This window comes from Protopterus annectens, chromosome 2.part2 (genome assembly GCF_019279795.1).
Source record: "Protopterus annectens isolate FY-2018-M chromosome 2.part2, PAN1.0, whole genome shotgun sequence".
NCBI lineage: Eukaryota > Metazoa > Chordata > Ceratodontiformes > Protopteridae > Protopterus > Protopterus annectens.
The window spans coordinates 96,408,195-96,427,603 of record NC_056730.1 but is presented as its reverse complement, the minus strand read 5'-3'; the positions used below and the strand labels follow the sequence as shown (position 1 = coordinate 96,427,603).

The 19,409-nt window shown below is 40.0% G+C and overlaps 1 protein-coding gene across 1 annotated transcript in view; it reads right to left on the bottom strand.

The window, feature by feature from the left end:
* Nucleotides 1-3,408, bottom strand: part of KLHL31 (kelch like family member 31) — a 166,043-nt gene extending 162,635 nt beyond the window's left edge. Inside the window, exon 1 of the mRNA XM_044063778.1 lies at nt 3,215-3,408. The gene's annotated coding sequence lies outside the window, so the exon portion shown is untranslated. The remainder of the gene's footprint in view (nt 1-3,214) is intronic.
* Nucleotides 3,409-19,409: the final 16,001 nt, after the last annotated feature.

Below are 19,409 nucleotides of genomic sequence, written 5' to 3'. Positions count from 1 at the left end.
ATGAGGCTGTTTATTTTCAGTGGAAACTCCTCTCTTCCTACAAGAAACTTTCCTGTCAACTGGTCATCCCTGCTAGAAAACATTTAGCCACACATGTTTATGTACACATGTAGTACTATAAGCATAGGTTTGCTGGCTTAGAATATATATATATATATATATATATATATATATATATATATATATATACATACATATATATACATATACATATATACACACACACACACACACACACACACACACACACACACACACACACACACACATACATGAAAAACAAACCTGTAACACGTTAGCTTATTCAAATGAGAATCAAAATAAAACTGATCACTGCTTCATGAACACACACTATATGGTTTATGACCCACGTATCATAGTTCGCAGTGCTTATAATAAATATGTACTTTGTCATACAACTATGTTTTACCTCAGTGCATATTAATGCTATATGTATTTTGACATAACTAAATATTTTAAATTATAAATCACATACTCTATCAATTGACAAAGAATATTTTAGACTGAAAGATTGCAGGGTCTTCAGCAGTGAAATTGCTGTAAGGTCTTGGAGCAATAAATTCCCTATCAGTCTGCTGACAGGTTCTGCATTTAGTGGTGTAGGGACAACAAGTCCACTGCTGGTGGAGGCCTTTCATTTCCTCTGTGGATAACATTCTACAGTGCCAGAATGAATTAGAATGACTCCAGTATTAGAGAGGTATTCAATTCACATAATTTGGAAGGCATTTGAGGAGGCTATTTCACTTGTGATTACCTTTGTTGGTGGTAGTCAGCTGGACTACAAGAATGTACCATCCAAGCAGGATATACTTAAGAGTGGTGTCAGTGAGGGTGCAGTCCTATTCAGGAGGCTGTGGGCTTGAAAATACCCTCTGTGAATAAGAATACAGTTGGTATGCCCTTGTGTCAGTCAATTCTCAGCAATTGTTTGATTAACTGTTGGGACAAGTGAAGTTAATCATGTCATATAACACACATGCACACACACACACACACACACACACACACACACACACACACACACACACACACACACACACACACACACACACACATTTTCTATCTAGCCATACCCAAAGGCCTTTGTACTTGTTCTACTTTGTACATAGTCCTACATGGAAATCTCTGTCTCACCTTAAAGACTTTGAAAAATCCTGTCTTAACAGACCTTCTCCAGTCCAGAAACACTGGTAAAGGCAAAACAACTTGCTTCAATATTCTTAACTTACATTGTAACATAAATACAGTGCATGACTCGGCTCAATATGGTCATTTAGATCACATAACTAGTGCTAACCTATGAAATCATGATACTAGATTTTACTGGCCTTAGAGCTACCTGAAATCCACACCGGTCAGCTTTGCTCTCACCCCAACTCAACTATGGAGTTGCCAGATGACTTTATCAGTTTATTCCTCAGTGAATTTCTTTATACAAAGCAGTTTGCTCATACACATAGATAAAGCCCAAGACAGACAGCAGGACAGTTATGGGGCTGAGGACATGAGTGGCAATACTTCTTTATTCAGTGGTCATTGTTACGCTAATGTATGTATGTCATGGTGCACAGACAGAGTACTAATAACCTGCAGATATGAACTATTCTGCTAAACCTACTGCGCTGATATTCACATCGCCCATAATCACCTTAATCCTCCAGTATTTGTCTCAGCTACCCCTCCCCCATCAAATGGTGTTAAATTGTCATCATTTGTCACAATCATTTGTACTGAAGAAACAGATTTGCCATCTGATGCTCCTACATTTTAAATAACACTGGAGAATCCAGGCTCTTTCCTGAACCTGGGTCAGTCTCAATATAGATGAATGCACTGCAGCTTTAGACCAACGTGAATTCAGCCGAAAAACAGAATCACTGGTATACAGCTGACAGCTGCATGTTCATTCCAAAAATAAACTCTTAGGAGAGCTTCACTGAAGTCATATGACTAAATGAGTTACAACATTTTAAGCAAGTCAAATAAAGTAAAAGTTAGTTAACAAATTTCAGTAGTATGGAACACACTTTGGTGCTCTTGTTGAAATAACTGCATGTTCAGCCCCTGTGTTGTGATTTAAATAGTAGGACAGCCTATGTTACAAATCTCGTTACAGGACCTCAAATGCCTGCCTGTGGGTTATATTCTTCTCAGCTGTTTCTGTTACATTCCACAAGATACATCTGTTGAAATGTGTGAGCACTAGACCCAAGAATAGTAACCAGAGAATGCCTGCAAAGTCCTTTCCATATTAAGTTTCTTAAAGGTGGAAACTGCCTGAAAACTTCCTTCTCAGTGTATCTGCCATCTTTTATTTTAAGTAGTCTATAAATGACTCATCCACTGTATGTTTAATTATAAATAAAGCTCAATACAGCAGAACATCCACAATGTGTATTAGCTTTGCATCATTCATCCTCTCGCAAATGATATGTAACATGGGGATATTAACAGCTTGCTTACTTTCTTGTCTGCATACAGCTTTAGTATGAAGTTTATACACATTTACTAGTTTATTTATATACACCTCAGGAAAAAAGACTGTGGTTGAAATACAATTTCAAATGCACTATACAAACTAAGAATGTTCAAAAAGAACTGCAAATGAATACTAACAAACTAAATTTGTAACAAAAACACAGAAAGAATAAAGCTGCCTGTCTTAAAAACAGTGAACTTTCTTTTTTCTACTATAATGCGTTCATATAAGGAAACATAAAACTTACAGTTAATACACTTCTTCTAATGTAAAGTTACTAAACTGATACAGGATGCAACCTACACTACAAATATACACAATTTACAGGTTTAAAATATAAGTTGTTAATCTCATTGTTCTCAGCCTCACCTCCCAGCACCAAAATCAAGGACAAAGTCAAAATGTTCAGGGTCAAAGCACACAAATCAGGGACGCTTCTTCAAGATTAGTACCATGGATTTAGAAAGTTGACAAAATAAAAGCACATGAATTAACATACATTTTCTGAAATAAAAGTAGACAGTAACTGAAAAAAATGTCATTTGTTTATTATAATCCACTACAGTTTTCTCACCGCATCACTGATTTTAGGAGGTTACCACAAAATGCTCCCGTAAACCAGGGATAATTGAAATGTAAGGTTAACCTCCACAAGGTAACTTGAAACAATTTTCATTTGATATACAAAACAGTGCTGTAATTTGTACTTACCTCTTTCAGTAAATGTTTTTGCTCCTTGAAACTGAAAAAGAGAAGCAAGTTAAGATGCTTGCGAGAATGATGTCAAATAATTGGTAATGGAAGTGCTGTCGAGAAGGAGAGATGAAGCAAGCATAAAGAACAGTTTGCTTCTAAATGACAGCCTAAATGCTAGTTTGACACTCCTCCCAGAGTGCTACAGCTGATGTTTGTAGTTTGCAAATTAAGTGATTATTATAACAGACCCCTCCCCACACAGTCATCGGTGTGTTCTTGCAAAACCAAACCACAGGACTATGTGGCAACAACAGCAGGTGCAACATCAACTCTGTTTACAGCTTATGACATTGCTTAGGGGCATCTCAGGAAAATATGAAATCACCAGAACATAGATTTTAAACCCCAACATTATCACACCACTTTAACCAACTATGACTGCTCCTCCGTAATGAGTATTCCTGATTTTTTGCCAGTTATGGTATTGATATTAAATCTGTATTCTGCTGTTGAAATAATATCATTACAGCAAGTTAGACTCCCCACCTGAAGACAGCAGTAGATCTAGAGTTCATGCACATTACAAACTAAGTTTTGTGTCATTGCATGTGAATTTAATGCAATATTATTATTACTATAATTAATTATGATTTACTTTTGATACCTGGATCTTGCTATAGTGTCATTTTTACTATTTTACAGTGTTATCTCAAAACACTGAATATGCAGAAGACAAGAACTCCTGGCCCTACCTAATTTTTGCACGCTTGTAATAAAAGTAACCCTTGACACCATGTTTAATATCCAGTTTCAGGCTTCGTTCCTTACCATTAATGTTACTTTATGCCTATTTGATCAATGCCCTGAAGCTACTCATCCTATGCCATTCAACCACTATTTCTCTGAAAAATTATATTCTTATATACCCTTTCTACTTCCTTCACTTTCACACAGTGTTTCTTTGCTTTCAAGTTGCTTTTCTTTTATTTTTCCTAAAAAAGTCACTCTTCTCTGCCACCAGCTGTATATGTTTGGGGTACTTGTAAGTATCTGTCCTATTCTTCTTGATTCAAGGCTCAAAAGACAAACCCACCTCCATAGGTATCACAAGGGATAAGAAACTAAGAGTAATGCTACTCAACGCCAGAAGTCTAAACCTCAAGATGCACGCACTCGAAACTCTCCTTAGCATGGAGAACATCGATATCTGTGCAGTAACAGAAACGTGGTTCAGGGCTCCCAAGAGCACCCCAGCACTACCAGGTTATACCTCATACCATGCTTTTCAGCCCCAAAACTTGGACCGAACCACAAAAGGAGGGGGAGTATCAATATTCATCAAAGATACCCACACCTCCAGGTTGGTAGCAAAGCACAAAGCATCAGAGACTATCCATGTGCAACTAACAGTGGGAAAAACTGCCTTCCAGTTTATAGCCTGCTACAGACCACCCTCCCAAACCCAGGAACCCCACTCGGCCTTCCTGAGAACACTGGAAAATATGAAGGTCTCTCCAAACACCATTATATTGGGCGACTTCAACTACCCAAACATAGACTGGGAGCATTACTCTAGCTCCAACACCCTAGCCCAAAGGTTCCTAGAATTTATAAACTCAAATGCTATGGAACAACTTGTTACCACTCCCACAAGACGGGAAAACATACTGGACCTGATCATCACCAACATGGGGACTCTATGCTCCAGACCAGAAGTGTATCCCTCACTGGTAAGATCAGACCATAAACTAATCTCACTGGATATTCACATCCCGACCCCACCCCCTGCCCTGAAAACCACAGTGAAAATTTTCTCTAAAGCAAATTTCACACTCCTCAAAACTGAGGTGGAATCCTTCAAAGCCCCCGGGTCTGTGGAAAATAATGCCCAGACCGCAGAATCCTTTATAAACGCATTCTATGAACACCTTCAGGAATGCATGGATCATGTGATCCCAAATAAAACCAAGACCCAATCCTCCAAAGGCAGATGTCCTGTCTGGTGGACCCCAGCCATAAACAAACTATACAATAGAAGGAGGAAGCTACTAAATGATAGAGCAAAATCCCAAAAAGGGAAGGCATCACTGATCAGTATTAGCAAAAAACTACGGGCACACATAAAATTGTCTAAGGCCAGCTTCGAGAGAAACATTGCACAGGACACTAAGGATAATCACAAGGCTTTCTTTAGTTATGTTAGGAACCTGTGGTAATTCCCAGATATGCTCAGAATTAGTCCAAAATGACAAAAAATACACCGAACCCACAGACATTGCCAACATCCTAGCTGACAGGTTCAGCAAACTTCTCCCCTCCCCATCAAAAGGGCAAATATCTATCCCAGCAGAGTGCTGCCCCCCTGACATCTCAGATGCTCAGGTAAGAGCCGCCCTCTCCAAAGCAAAAAACACAGCATCAATGGGACCATACGGTGTCTCTGACTGCGTCCTACATGAACTCCAAGAAGAGCTAAACCCAAACATAAAACTACTGTTCAATCTCAGCCTTACTACAGGATATGTGACCAAAGAGTGGCATACAGCAACAGTGGTCCCTCTCAATAAAGGTGGTGCCTCAACGGATCCTGGAAGCTATCGCCCCATAAGCCTGACTAGCTTGGTCTGCAAAGCTATGGAAAGGATCATCATGGACCTCATAAATAAAGATATTGGGGACCTACAACCACTGGACCCTACCCAGTTCGGCTTTGTTAAGGGCAGATCCTGCCTCTTAAACCTGGTTGATTTCTTTGAAACAGTCACCAAGGCCATTGACAAGGGGAAGGTGGTCCACACAGCCTACCTGGACCTCGCAAAAGCCTTCGATACAATACCCCACTGGCATTATAGATAAGCTCACCAGCTTAAATATAAACCCCTATGTCACTAGATGGATTGCAAACTGGCTCAAGGACAGAACCCACATGGTTAGAATTGCTGGAGCCATGTCAGACTCCAAACCAGTTACAAGTGGTGTCCCACAAGGCTCAGTCCTGGGACCTCTCTTGTTCGGTATATATTTCTCGAGGTATAGGCCAACACGGAAAGACTGTGGCTGACCAAGTTCGCAGATGACTACAAACTGGGCACCATAATCAACTCTCCAGCCGACACAAGCATCCTCCAAAAGGGCCTCATAGAAACAGACAACTGGTGCCAGAGCCATGGCCTCAAGCTAAATGCCAAAAGGTGTATAGTCATCCCCTTTGGCAAAAACAAAGTGCCCACAAATTACCACATAGGTGGTAATCCATTAAGTACAGAAGAAGTAATTAGGGACCTGGGGACCCAAGTTGATAGCAATCTCTCATTTAACAACCACTTGGCCAAAGTGGTTAGAAAACATTTTATATAGCCCACCTAATCATGAAGGGATTCACATCTAGATCAGGGACGCCATTGTGCCTCTTTACTCATCCCTCATCAGGCCCATCTCTTGTTGAAATAACTGCATGTTCAGCCCCTGTGTTGTGATTTAAATAGTAGGACAGCCTATGTTACAAATCTCGTTACAGGACCTCAAATGCCTGCCTGTGGGTTATATTCTTCTCAGCTGTTTCTGTTACATTCCACAAGATACATCTGTTGAAATGTGTGAGCACTAGACCCAAGAATAGTAACCAGAGAATGCCTGCAAAGTCCTTTCCATATTAAGTTTCTTAAAGGTGGAAACTGCCTGAAAACTTCCTTCTCAGTGTATCTGCCATCTTTTATTTTAAGTAGTCTATAAATGACTCATCCACTGTATGCTTAATTATAAATAAAGCTCAATACAGCAGAACATCCACAATGTGTATTAGCTTTGCATCATTCATCCTCTCGCAAATGATATGTAACATGGGGATATTAACAGCTTGCTTACTTTCTTGTCTGCATACAGCTTTAGTATGAAGTTTATACACATTTACTAGTTTATTTATATACACCTCAGGAAAAAAGACTGTGGTTGAAATACAATTTCAAATGCACTATACAAACTAAGAATGTTCAAAAAGAACTGCAAATGAATACTAACAAACTAAATTTGTAACAAAAACACAGAAAGAATAAAGCTGCCTGTCTTAAAAACAGTGAACTTTCTTTTTTCTACTATAATGCGTTCATATAAGGAAACATAAAACTTACAGTTAATACACTTCTTCTAATGTAAAGTTACTAAACTGATACAGGATGCAACCTACACTACAAATATACACAATTTACAGGTTTAAAATATAAGTTGTTAATCTCATTGTTCTCAGCCTCACCTCCCAGCACCAAAATCAAGGACAAAGTCAAAAATGTTCAGGGTCAAAGCACACAAATCAGGGACGCTTCTTCAAGATTAGTACCATGGATTTAGAAAGTTGACAAAATAAAAGCACATGAATTAACATACATTTTCTGAAATAAAAGTAGACAGTAACTGAAAAAAATGTCATTTGTTTATTATAATCCACTACAGTTTTCTCACCGCATCACTGATTTTAGGAGGTTACCACAAAATGCTCCCGTAAACCAGGGATAATTGAAATGTAAGGTTAACCTCCACAAGGTAACTTGAAACAATTTTCATTTGATATACAAAACAGTGCTGTAATTTGTACTTACCTCTTTCAGTAAATGTTTTTGCTCCTTGAAACTGAAAAAGAGAAGCAAGTTAAGATGCTTGCGAGAATGATGTCAAATAATTGGTAATGGAAGTGCTGTCGAGAAGGAGAGATGAAGCAAGCATAAAGAACAGTTTGCTTCTAAATGACAGCCTAAATGCTAGTTTGACACTCCTCCCAGAGTGCTACAGCTGATGTTTGTAGTTTGCAAATTAAGTGATTATTATAACAGACCCCTCCCCACACAGTCATCGGTGTGTTCTTGCAAAACCAAACCACAGGACTATGTGGCAACAACAGCAGGTGCAACATCAACTCTGTTTACAGCTTATGACATTGCTTAGGGGCATCTCAGGAAAATATGAAATCACCAGAACATAGATTTTAAACCCCAACATTATCACACCACTTTAACCAACTATGACTGCTCCTCCGTAATGAGTATTCCTGATTTTTTGCCAGTTATGGTATTGATATTAAATCTGTATTCTGCTGTTGAAATAATATCATTACAGCAAGTTAGACTCCCCACCTGAAGACAGCAGTAGATCTAGAGTTCATGCACATTACAAACTAAGTTTTGTGTCATTGCATGTGAATTTAATGCAATATTATTATTACTATAATTAATTATGATTTACTTTTGATACCTGGATCTTGCTATAGTGTCATTTTTACTATTTTACAGTGTTATCTCAAAACACTGAATATGCAGAAGACAAGAACTCCTGGCCCTACCTAATTTTTGCACGCTTGTAATAAAAGTAACCCTTGACACCATGTTTAATATCCAGTTTCAGGCTTCGTTCCTTACCATTAATGTTACTTTATGCCTATTTGATCAATGCCCTGAAGCTACTCATCCTATGCCATTCAACCACTATTTCTCTGAAAAATTATATTCTTATATACCCTTTCTACTTCCTTCACTTTCACACAGTGTTTCTTTGCTTTCAAGTTGCTTTTCTTTTATTTTTCCTAAAAAAGTCACTCTTCTCTGCCACCAGCTGTATATGTTTGGGGTACTTGTAAGTATCTGTCCTATTCTTCTTGATTCAAGGCTCAAAAGACAAACCCACCTCCATAGGTATCACAAGGGATAAGAAACTAAGAGTAATGCTACTCAACGCCAGAAGTCTAAACCTCAAGATGCACGCACTCGAAACTCTCCTTAGCATGGAGAACATCGATATCTGTGCAGTAACAGAAACGTGGTTCAGGGCTCCCAAGAGCACCCCAGCACTACCAGGTTATACCTCATACCATGCTTTTCAGCCCCAAAACTTGGACCGAACCACAAAAGGAGGGGGAGTATCAATATTCATCAAAGATACCCACACCTCCAGGTTGGTGGCAAAGCACAAAGCATCAGAGACTATCCATGTGCAACTAACAGTGGGAAAAACTGCCTTCCAGTTTATAGCCTGCTACAGACCACCCTCCCAAACCCAGGAACCCCACTCGGCCTTCCTGAGAACACTGGAAAATATGAAGGTCTCTCCAAACACCATTATATTGGGCGACTTCAACTACCCAAACATAGACTGGGAGCATTACTCTAGCTCCAACACCCTAGCCCAAAGGTTCCTAGAATTTATAAACTCAAATGCTATGGAACAACTTGTTACCACTCCCACAAGACGGGAAAACATACTGGACCTGATCATCACCAACATGGGGACTCTATGCTCCAGACCAGAAGTGTATCCCTCACTGGTAAGATCAGACCATAAACTAATCTCACTGGATATTCACATCCCGACCCCACCCCCTGCCCTGAAAACCACAGTGAAAATTTTCTCTAAAGCAAATTTCACACTCCTCAAAACTGAGGTGGAATCCTTCAAAGCCCCCGGGTCTGTGGAAAATACGGCCCAGACCGCAGAATCCTTTATAAACGCATTCTATGAACACCTTCAGGAATGCATGGATCATGTGATCCCAAATAAAACCAAGACCCAATCCTCCAAAGGCAGATGTCCTGTCTGGTGGACCCCAGCCATAAACAAACTATACAATAGAAGGAGGAAGCTACTAAATGATAGAGCAAAATCCCAAAAAGGGAAGGCATCACTGATCAGTATTAGCAAAAAACTACGGGCACACATAAAATTGTCTAAGGCCAGCTTCGAGAGAAACATTGCACAGGACACTAAGGATAATCACAAGGCTTTCTTTAGTTATGTTAGGAACCTGTGGTAATTCCCAGATATGCTCAGAATTAGTCCAAAATGACAAAAAATACACCGAACCCACAGACATTGCCAACATCCTAGCTGACAGGTTCAGCGCAAACTTCTCCCCCCCCTCCCCACCAAAAGGGCAAATATCTATCCCAGCAGAGTGCTGCCCCCCTGACATCTCAGATGCTCAGGTAAGAGCTGCCCTCTCCAAAGCAAAAAACACAGCATCAATGGGACCATACGGTGTCTCTGACTGCGTCCTACATGAACTCCAAGAAGAGCTAAACCCAAACATAAAACTACTGTTCAATCTCAGCCTTACTACAGGATATGTGACCAAAGAGTGGCATACAGCAACAGTGGTCCCTCTCAATAAAGGTGGTGCCTCAACGGATCCTGGAAGCTATCGCCCCATAAGCCTGACTAGCTTGGTCTGCAAAGCTATGGAAAGGATCATCATGGACCTCATAAATAAAGATATTGGGGACCTACAACCACTGGACCCTACCCAGTTCGGCTTTGTTAAGGGCAGATCCTGCCTCTTAAACCTGCTTGATTTCTTTGAAACAGTCACCAAGGCCATTGACAAGGGGAAGGTGGTCCACACAGCCTACCTGGACCTCGCAAAAGCCTTCGATACAATACCCCACTCGGGCATTATAGATAAGCTCACCAGCTTAAATATAAACCCCTATGTCACTAGATGGATTGCAAACTGGCTCAAGGACAGAACCCACATGGTTAGAATTGCTGGAGCCATGTCAGACTCCAAACCAGTTACAAGTGGTGTCCCACAAGGCTCAGTCCTGGGACCTCTCTTGTTCGGTATATATTTCTCGTAGGTATAGGCCAACACGGAAAGACTGTGGCTGACCAAGTTCGCAGATGACTACAAACTGGGCACCATAATCAACTCTCCAGCCGACACAAGCATCCTCCAAAAGGGCCTCATAGAAACAGACAACTGGTGCCAGAGCCATGGCCTCAAGCTAAATGCCAAAAGGTGTATAGTCATCCCCTTTGGCAAAAACAAAGTGCCCACAAATTACCACATAGGTGGTAATCCATTAAGTACAGAAGAAGTAATTAGGGACCTGGGGACCCAAGTTGATAGCAATCTCTCATTTAACAACCACTTGGCCAAAGTGGTTAGAAAAACATTTTATATAGCCCACCTAATCATGAAGGGATTCACATCTAGATCAGGGGACGTCATTGTGCCTCTTTACTCATCCCTCATCAGGCCCATAATTGAGTACAATGCCCCTTTTGGGATGTACCTTACCAGACACCTGCAGCAACTGGAAAGACCCCAAAAGTACCTCACCAAGAGGATCAAAGGGCTCAAACAGATGCCATATGCTGCCCGGTTAAAGAAACTCCAGCTCTACTCAGTGGCATACCGCCTGTTCAGAGGCGATCTGTGCCTGACGTATAAAGCCATGTCCAACCCAGAATTAATGGACATGCTGCACCTCAGAAAATCCAAATCCCATCGAGCTACGCTCGAGAGACTTGAACCTCAGCACTGAAATAAATAGGACATGCTGGAGGGACAGATTCATAACCCAGAGGCTCCCTTCACTCTGGAATAAAATCCCAATCCAGGTTAGGCAGAGTCCCTCATTGACTCTCTTCAAGAGGAATCTTGATGAGTGGATGGGAGATCGTAGGTTTACCCCGGGTATCACTTCTGTGTCACTGTTAGACAGAGGCACAGTATACTAACCTCGAAAAAGGGCATAGCAAAATAAATTTAAAATGGGTGGCGAAAGCCAAACACATTCTGGCTAGGCTTATAAATGCCCTAGGGCAGATAGCCTAGTATGAACCTATGAACCTATGAACTTGTGTTCTCTCTTCCAGTCTGTGCCAGCTAATGGTGCTTAACTTTTGACAGAACTTTTAAACAAGTAGTTTAATGAACCAGATAATAACATTAACATAACTGTTGCAAAGTACAGTGAACATCTCAACAGGAACATAGCAACATGCAATATCCAGGGGGAAATAAAGCCAAAGTATTATTCATTCTTTCCTTCTTTTAAAAGGTCTCATAAACTCTGTGTATACAGATACCCCAGCTGCAGCAGTTCATAACCTTAATAATTCCAGGCAGTACTACAGGAGTATTCCAAGAACCAGGAAGTGACTATGCTTTTTCCACTGCTGGCTTGCAGTAACAGATGCAAAAGCAGGCTTAAGATCAGTAGTGTAAATGTTTACCAATTAAAAGCTGGGATCCTTGGGTAACTTCTGGTTCATTAGATTAGGTTCTATCTGCTTGACTTTGTGGTCACTTAAGTTGATAGTAAAGCTTTCTCAGCACTTAAAAATGAAAAGTAGAGACATCTTTTTATAAAACAGACAGGAGTAAAGATATACAGAAAAGGAACAAAACTCAGTTGCAGGAAAATTTGAAGTAAACCATAGAGAAAACAGCAAATCAGTCAGGTCAAATAAAACTATTTTTAAGGGCAACACTAATCAAGGGAAATATTACTTTTTAAAAGTTGCACTGTATAAAATAAACACACATCTCTCTGACCACACTACATCTTCTTCTTCTTTTGGCTTTTTCCCAGTTAGGGGTCGCCACAGCTGATCACCTGTCTGCTCATGATTGGCAGTGATGTTTTTACGGTGTCGAGTTGCCAGCCTGGCGCCCAACCTTCCACAGAAGGCACACTCACACCTAGAGCCAATTTAGAGTGTCCAATCCACCTACAGCATGTTTTTGGAATGTGGGAGGAAACTGGAGCACCTGGAGGAAACCCATGCGACCACAGGGAGGACATGCAGACTCCGCACAGAAGGCACCCCAGCCGAGGATCGAACTGGAGAACCTCTTCCTGTGAGGCGGCAACAGTAACTGCTGCACCACCGTGGCTGCCCTACATGACCATTACAAATAGACTATCCAAGTTTTCCTCCCCTAATTACTGCCAAATTCCATCACAGGGTCCCAGCAGAATTTCTGTGCTATAGTCTGCTATCACAGCCATGTCTCATTCTAAAGAGACCACCCTCAAAGGACCTTAACTGTCACTTGCTCAGAGAAGAGATGCTCTCCAAATCTCATCATGTCTTATACACCCTTCCTATTAACAACTGCATCTGTACTTTTCTTTTATATTTCAGGATAGAATGCACTGCTACTTACCTCCACAATGCCACCGAGTTCATAATTCTCTTTACCACATCGCTTCTATTTATTCTACACTATACCCTCTAATTCTCAGCTTTATAATGAAAAAGCTCCTTAGAAGCTGTTCCCTTGGCTGCCCACCAAACAATACAACATACATCAGACATCTTCTTCACCACTAACCATTTCACTAGTCATTGCTTAATTTGTCCATTCTGCTTCCATTCCTTCTTTGTTTTCTTTCTCTACCCACCTTTCCAACAGCACATGGACATCTGGAGGGGAACAATTTAAATTCTGGTCAATTCTCTCACAAAATTTCAGATCACAGGATAAAACCAAACTAAAAACAAAAAAGGTGGGCATCCCATGCCCCCTCTCCATACTGTGTCTGCATATAAAATACTTTATTTGCTTATTTATTTATTTTTCTTTTACTAACTTGTTAGGTGGATCAGCCCATTACCATCACTCCTTTCAGCCATGATCCAAGTTTTACAAAGAGGAAAATTACACAAAAGTAGAATAGTCTAAATATAATAAGACAAAAATGTGTAACAAAAAATGAAAGCAAATATGTCATCAGCAAGCAAGCAATGAACACCACGGTGTCATAATTTAAAAGCACAGTCATAAGTAACAAGCTGAAAAAATATTTGCAGTCCAAATATATTAATCACATAAATTTAGCAGACACCCTGGTGAGTACATTGCTTTACCTTAGAGAAAGGTCAACCTGTACATCGGCACCCTGACTGGAGAATGAATGTTCTCCTGCAGGATGTTAATCTATAGATATCATCTGCTGAAAAACAACTCCGACACTTCACAGCAGTGTATTAAGCTGAGGTGGAGCTCGGACTCAAAGAAAGCTAACAGCCACCATTATTTTATGCTCGCTAAGCAGTGCTTTTGCCGTTTAGCAAGTATAAAATAAAAAAATAAAATAAAAAAAAAAAAATAGAATGTGTGTGCTTATGTCTCTGTATGTGAGTGTATGTGTGCATGAAATTGAAAGTGACATAGATCCATTATTTTACACTCACTAAGCACACCTTTTGCTGTTTAGCGGCTGTAGAAGTAAATGAAACATTAAAGAGAAATAAAATGTGTGCGTGTGTGTGTGTGTGTGTGTGTGTGTGTGTGTGTGTGTGTGTGTATGTGTGTGCGCGTGAGCGCGTGTTTGTAGGTGTGTTTATTTTTCTGTTTTTTTTTTTTTTTTGTGAATGTCTACTTGCTGCCAGAAGATTGTTGTGCCTGCTTATTTTGTTTTTTTGTAAAATGGTAAAGAAGTCGATGTAAAACCCTTGACAAACTTGGAGAAGTAAGGCTGAAAATTTTGAGAATCCCTTAAATCAGCTTCCCTTCTTTCATCACACCTTCTCAAGACCTCAGCAGCAGATGGCCCAAAAACAATCTCTCTGGAGTTGCTCTGAAGAGGCATCAGTTGAATCATAAGCACAATTCAGAGAGTGCTCAGTCACTTGAGGTACAGAAGCACTAAGATAACACGAAGAGGATTTTTCTTCTGAAGAGGGAAAGTACAGTTTTGTAAGTAAACTTACCATAACAGTGGATGTTTGAATGATCACTACTGCAGTAGCCTTAGCTATATGGATTATATTGTGCCAAGGATATAACAGCCAGCTGGCTTCCAAAGCTTCAGGGCACCTTCCACATGCCCAAACCATCAGTCAGTCAAGCTGAGCTGACAAATAAAAACAATTTTGGGTGTTAACCCTCTCAGAGCTTTCATGTCAATGGAGAGACGGAAGCTGAGCACTGGATCGACAATATTAGGATCAACAAAAAATAAGTATTCACACTCTGGCATAAACAACACACGAAAAACAAGGAGGATGGAGGGAGGGAGCAGCTACTGCAACAGTGATCATTCGAACATCTGTAGTTCTGGTAAGTTTCTCATACAACTGTACTATGATCGTTATATTGATCACTGCTGCAGTGGCCTTAGCTATATGGGTAGATTACCACAGCTATCTACATCTGGGAGGTAGAAGGAAAAGAGTCCATGAGCCACTGGCGAATGATCCTAGCAAAGCCTAATCTAGACCTACGGATGGGATCAAGCTTATAGTGCTTTGAAATGTATGTAGAAAGGGCCAAGTTGCTGCTTCTAGAATACTTCTAGAATCCAACCCTTTCCAAAAAGCCTTGGATGAAGCCAAGGGCCTGGTAGAGTGGGCCTATTTCTGCATGGAATAATTTTGTTGTGGTTAGTATAAAAAAAGGTAAGGGCCTTAGACAACCATTAGGAAATAGTTTGTGTTGTCACAAGTTGTCTCATCTTCTTATCTTGACAGGAAATAAACAACAGATCTGAAGAACTTAAAGATTAACTTCTGTCAAGATAGTACCAGAGTTGTCTCGTGGACATCCAAGGTATGGAGTATCCTTTCTCCCTCATTTTTAAGATCATTAAAGAAATTGGGTGAATGGATAGTTTGGCTAATGTAAACTCGGATACCACTTTAGGCATAAAAGAAAGATTCATTCTTAAAGAAACCCTTTTGCTGTGGAATATGAGATAGGTTTGACTCACCATAAGAGCTTGCAACTAAGGTAGCCTTCTTGCAAAGGTCAGAGCAATCAGTAAAACTGTTTTCCATGTTAAGAACCTTAAGTCGGCCAGATTAGCTGGTTCAAATGGGTCATTTGTTAGCTTCTGCAACACAAAATTAAAATCCCAAGGAGGAGCCAATGGTTTTCTTGAAGGTCTCTTGTGCAAAATCCCTTTCAAAAACATATAGACATCAAAATGCACTGAAAGAGGAGGATCCATGGGCAGACATGCTGAAGCAGCCAAAAAATGATCCTCGATGAAGTAAAAATTCCATTGAATAGTAACTCACACAAATATTGTAAAACCAAAGAAAAACTAGCCCTTAATAGGTGCTAATTATGTTGTTGGCACCAACTAGAAAACATTTTCCACTTGCTAATATATATGCTTTTCTGATAGCAGGCTTTCTTGCTTCCATTAGAACCTGATGCATGTCCTAAGAAAACAGGTGCCTAAAGGGAATTAAGACCCTATCATCCAGGCAGTCAGCTGAAGCTAATTAGGGCCTGGGTGCATCAAACACCCCTGATCTTATATCCAGTCTGTGAAGGGGCTTACGGTAATTGTCCTTGGCTGTTTCCAAAAGAAGGCAGAACCACTGTTGCCTGGGCCAGAAGGGAGTCAGCACAATGATCCTGATGTATTCTTTATGAATCTTTGGAAGTACCCTGGATTTCAGCTCTAAGGGTTGAAAAGCAAAGAGGAAGGTTCCTGTTCACGGAAAAGAAAAGGCAGTTCTCGTCCAGGACTTCTTGCATGGAGTCATGGAGCAGAAGTTTGCCAGCTGATTGTTCAGAGAGGAGGCAAATAGGTCTGCCTAACAAACTCACCATAAATGGATCAAATCTTGGAAATCCCACTGATCTAGTTTCCATCCATGAGGGTCTGCCTTTGTCCTGCTCAGCTTGTCTGGCACACAGTTTTTCTCTGACTGAATGTAGGTTGTTTGTAAAGTGAGACTGTGCTGCCAAGCTATATCCCGAGTTAACATGGCTATTCTGAAAAGGGGGTAAAACCTGGATCTTCCCTGCTTGTAGATGCACCACATGACTTTGGCATTGTCTATAAAAACTTGAAGAGGTCCTGGACACCAAAGATGATTCAGAGAGTTAAGTGCCTTGATCACGGAGAGTATCTTTTATATATTTATTTTCTTGCCTCTGTCTCCTTAGTGTTCCACACACCTTGCACTTTCACCCCTCCTGAAACTTTTCCCCAAGTAAAGTCCAATATTTTTGTGGTGGTTGACTGCTCTGGAACAAGGAGGGAGAAAGAGAGAGACTGGATTTAAGGATATTTGCATCTCCATCAAGTGACTTTTCTTCTGACAAACCCAAGCACTGGGATTTGAAAAGACAAAGGATGATGGTGCTAGGACTAAAGAGATTTTGGATACCACAGTATCTTTCTCATTTGGAGTCTTGTCAGGGCTACCATGAGAATCACTGATGCAGTGACCGAAGCCTGAGTGGAAAACCTTAGAACCAGATCTAGACAGAGATCTATTTTTACCTGTGGAAGAAAAGCTATTTGAACTGAGGTGTCTAACTGACATCCCAGAACACAATCCTGTGCGAAGGAGTCAAAAAAGGCTTTTGAATATGTCTCTTTGAATCCCAGGCTGCATGACAGATATCTCACCCAGGTGAGATATTCCTGACACTTTCAGAAAGACTCTGCAAAGATAAACAACTCCTCTAAATATGGAAAAATATGAATAACATATAGCCTGCAATGAGCTATAACTGGAGCTAGATACTCTCTCTGAACCCTGCTATTGCAATGGATAGTACAAAGGATAGGCAGAGAACTGTTAAGGTGATCCAGACAGATACATCCTTAAGAAACACACAAGGTCTGGATGAAGAGGGATGTGCTGATAAGCATCTTTTAAGTCTACTGTTATCAGGAAACTTGTATGAGGAAGATCGGGTAAAAGGTTGTGAAGTGAAATCATTTTGAACTTCGGCACTATCACAAACAGGTTTAAGAAAGAAAGGCCCAAAACTGGTCTCCAAGCCTTTTTTTCTTTGGTACTAAAGACAACCTTGAATAAAAATCTTCTCCAACTAGGAAGGAAGAACTGGTTCTGTCACTCACTGGAAAGGCATGTGATGAAGGACAGGTGAAAATAAAAGAGCCTGGTCCAGTGGATGAGAGATTACACCCTGAAAAGGAAGAACTGCCTCCCATTGCCATCTTTAATCTTGATGAATGATCTTCAGAATGGATTAACCTAAAATTATTTGTTGCCAAAGCAGAATGTGTATTCAGATTTTTTGGAGGGGAAATAAGCTGCCAGGGTGAGAGGGGGAAACGAAGACCCCTTAAACAGTCATTTTGACTTGTGGGATTGTCCTTGATTTTTGGGAGGATCCAGAATTCTTTTTGGAACCCTCCCTGTCGCTTCTTACATCTGTTTACATGCATTTTGTTGAGACTGTTTATTTTGTTTTTGCCAAAATTGGATGAGAGATTAGAAAATCCCTTAGAAAATTTGGCAAAGCAGGGCTAAAAAATCTTAGTCCCTGATCAGCTTGCCCATTTCATCAAACATTTAGATCACCTCTGCACCATAGAGGCCAAAACTAAATGTCTTGAGTAGTGACTTGTTATCAGAAAAAATTAAATAATTTAAAGCAGATTTTACCTCACAAGAAGCTGCATACAAAACATCTCTTATACTTTTTATGATTAGTCAGAGCAAACTTTAACATACGAGCCTCATAATTCAAAATTCTGAAAATTAAAGGTGCAGAAACATTCATTTTACCTATACTTGTCAATACTCTTCCAATACTTATTAGAAATAATGTAGGATTGGAATTAACTAAATGCTTAGCAGCAGTAGGATTAAATAAAGCTATAACTGCTGGGTCAGGTTTGGGAAGAGTGTATGAACACTTAAAAGATTGAGGAACTTTATACATCCTATCTGCCTTACTGGCTAACTGTCTTTAAAAGTCAGAGTAAAATGTACTTTAAAACACTTTGCCAGACACAAAAAATAAAACAAATACAATTTCTCCACAGAAAAAAAAAATGCTTTTCAAATACTTGAAACATCTTTTAAACTGCTATAAAAAAGATTGCTCTTGTTTAAAAGTATAACCCAGTCTTGCGACAGCCTTTAAAACAAAAAACTCCTAATATAAAATAACTTTCCTGAAAAGGAATATTAAACAAACACATTTTTAAAATGGAAGGGTTTTTTTCTGCAAAGGGAACTTATCTACCCCAAAAAAGGAACAGCATATGCCAACTATCGATCGTCTAAAGCTTCAGAGAAGCATACTCTTTGGTAGCAGCAAAGCTCTGAGGAGCTTGGCACCCAAACCTATCTTTTTAGTCAGCTCAACTTGAGCTAACTGACTGTTTGAGCATGTGGAAGGCCCTAAAGCTTTGAAAGCTGGCCGACTGTTATATCCTTAGCAGGATATAACCCATATAGCTAAGGCTACTGTAGCTTGAGTAATGCGATGAACATAAGTGGATATAATGTTGCTCATTTTCTCAAAAGAAGCAAGCATAAACTTTAACAAGTCAGTTTGACAATTAAGAATTGTAAAAATACATGTTGCAGAAGGATGCACTTTTTCCTCAAATCTTTCAAAGGTTTTCCCATCTTTGGGGGGGATTAGGATTTATTAAATGTTGATTTGCAGAAGGAGTTGCCAAGGAAACCACTGCAGGATTAGATCTAG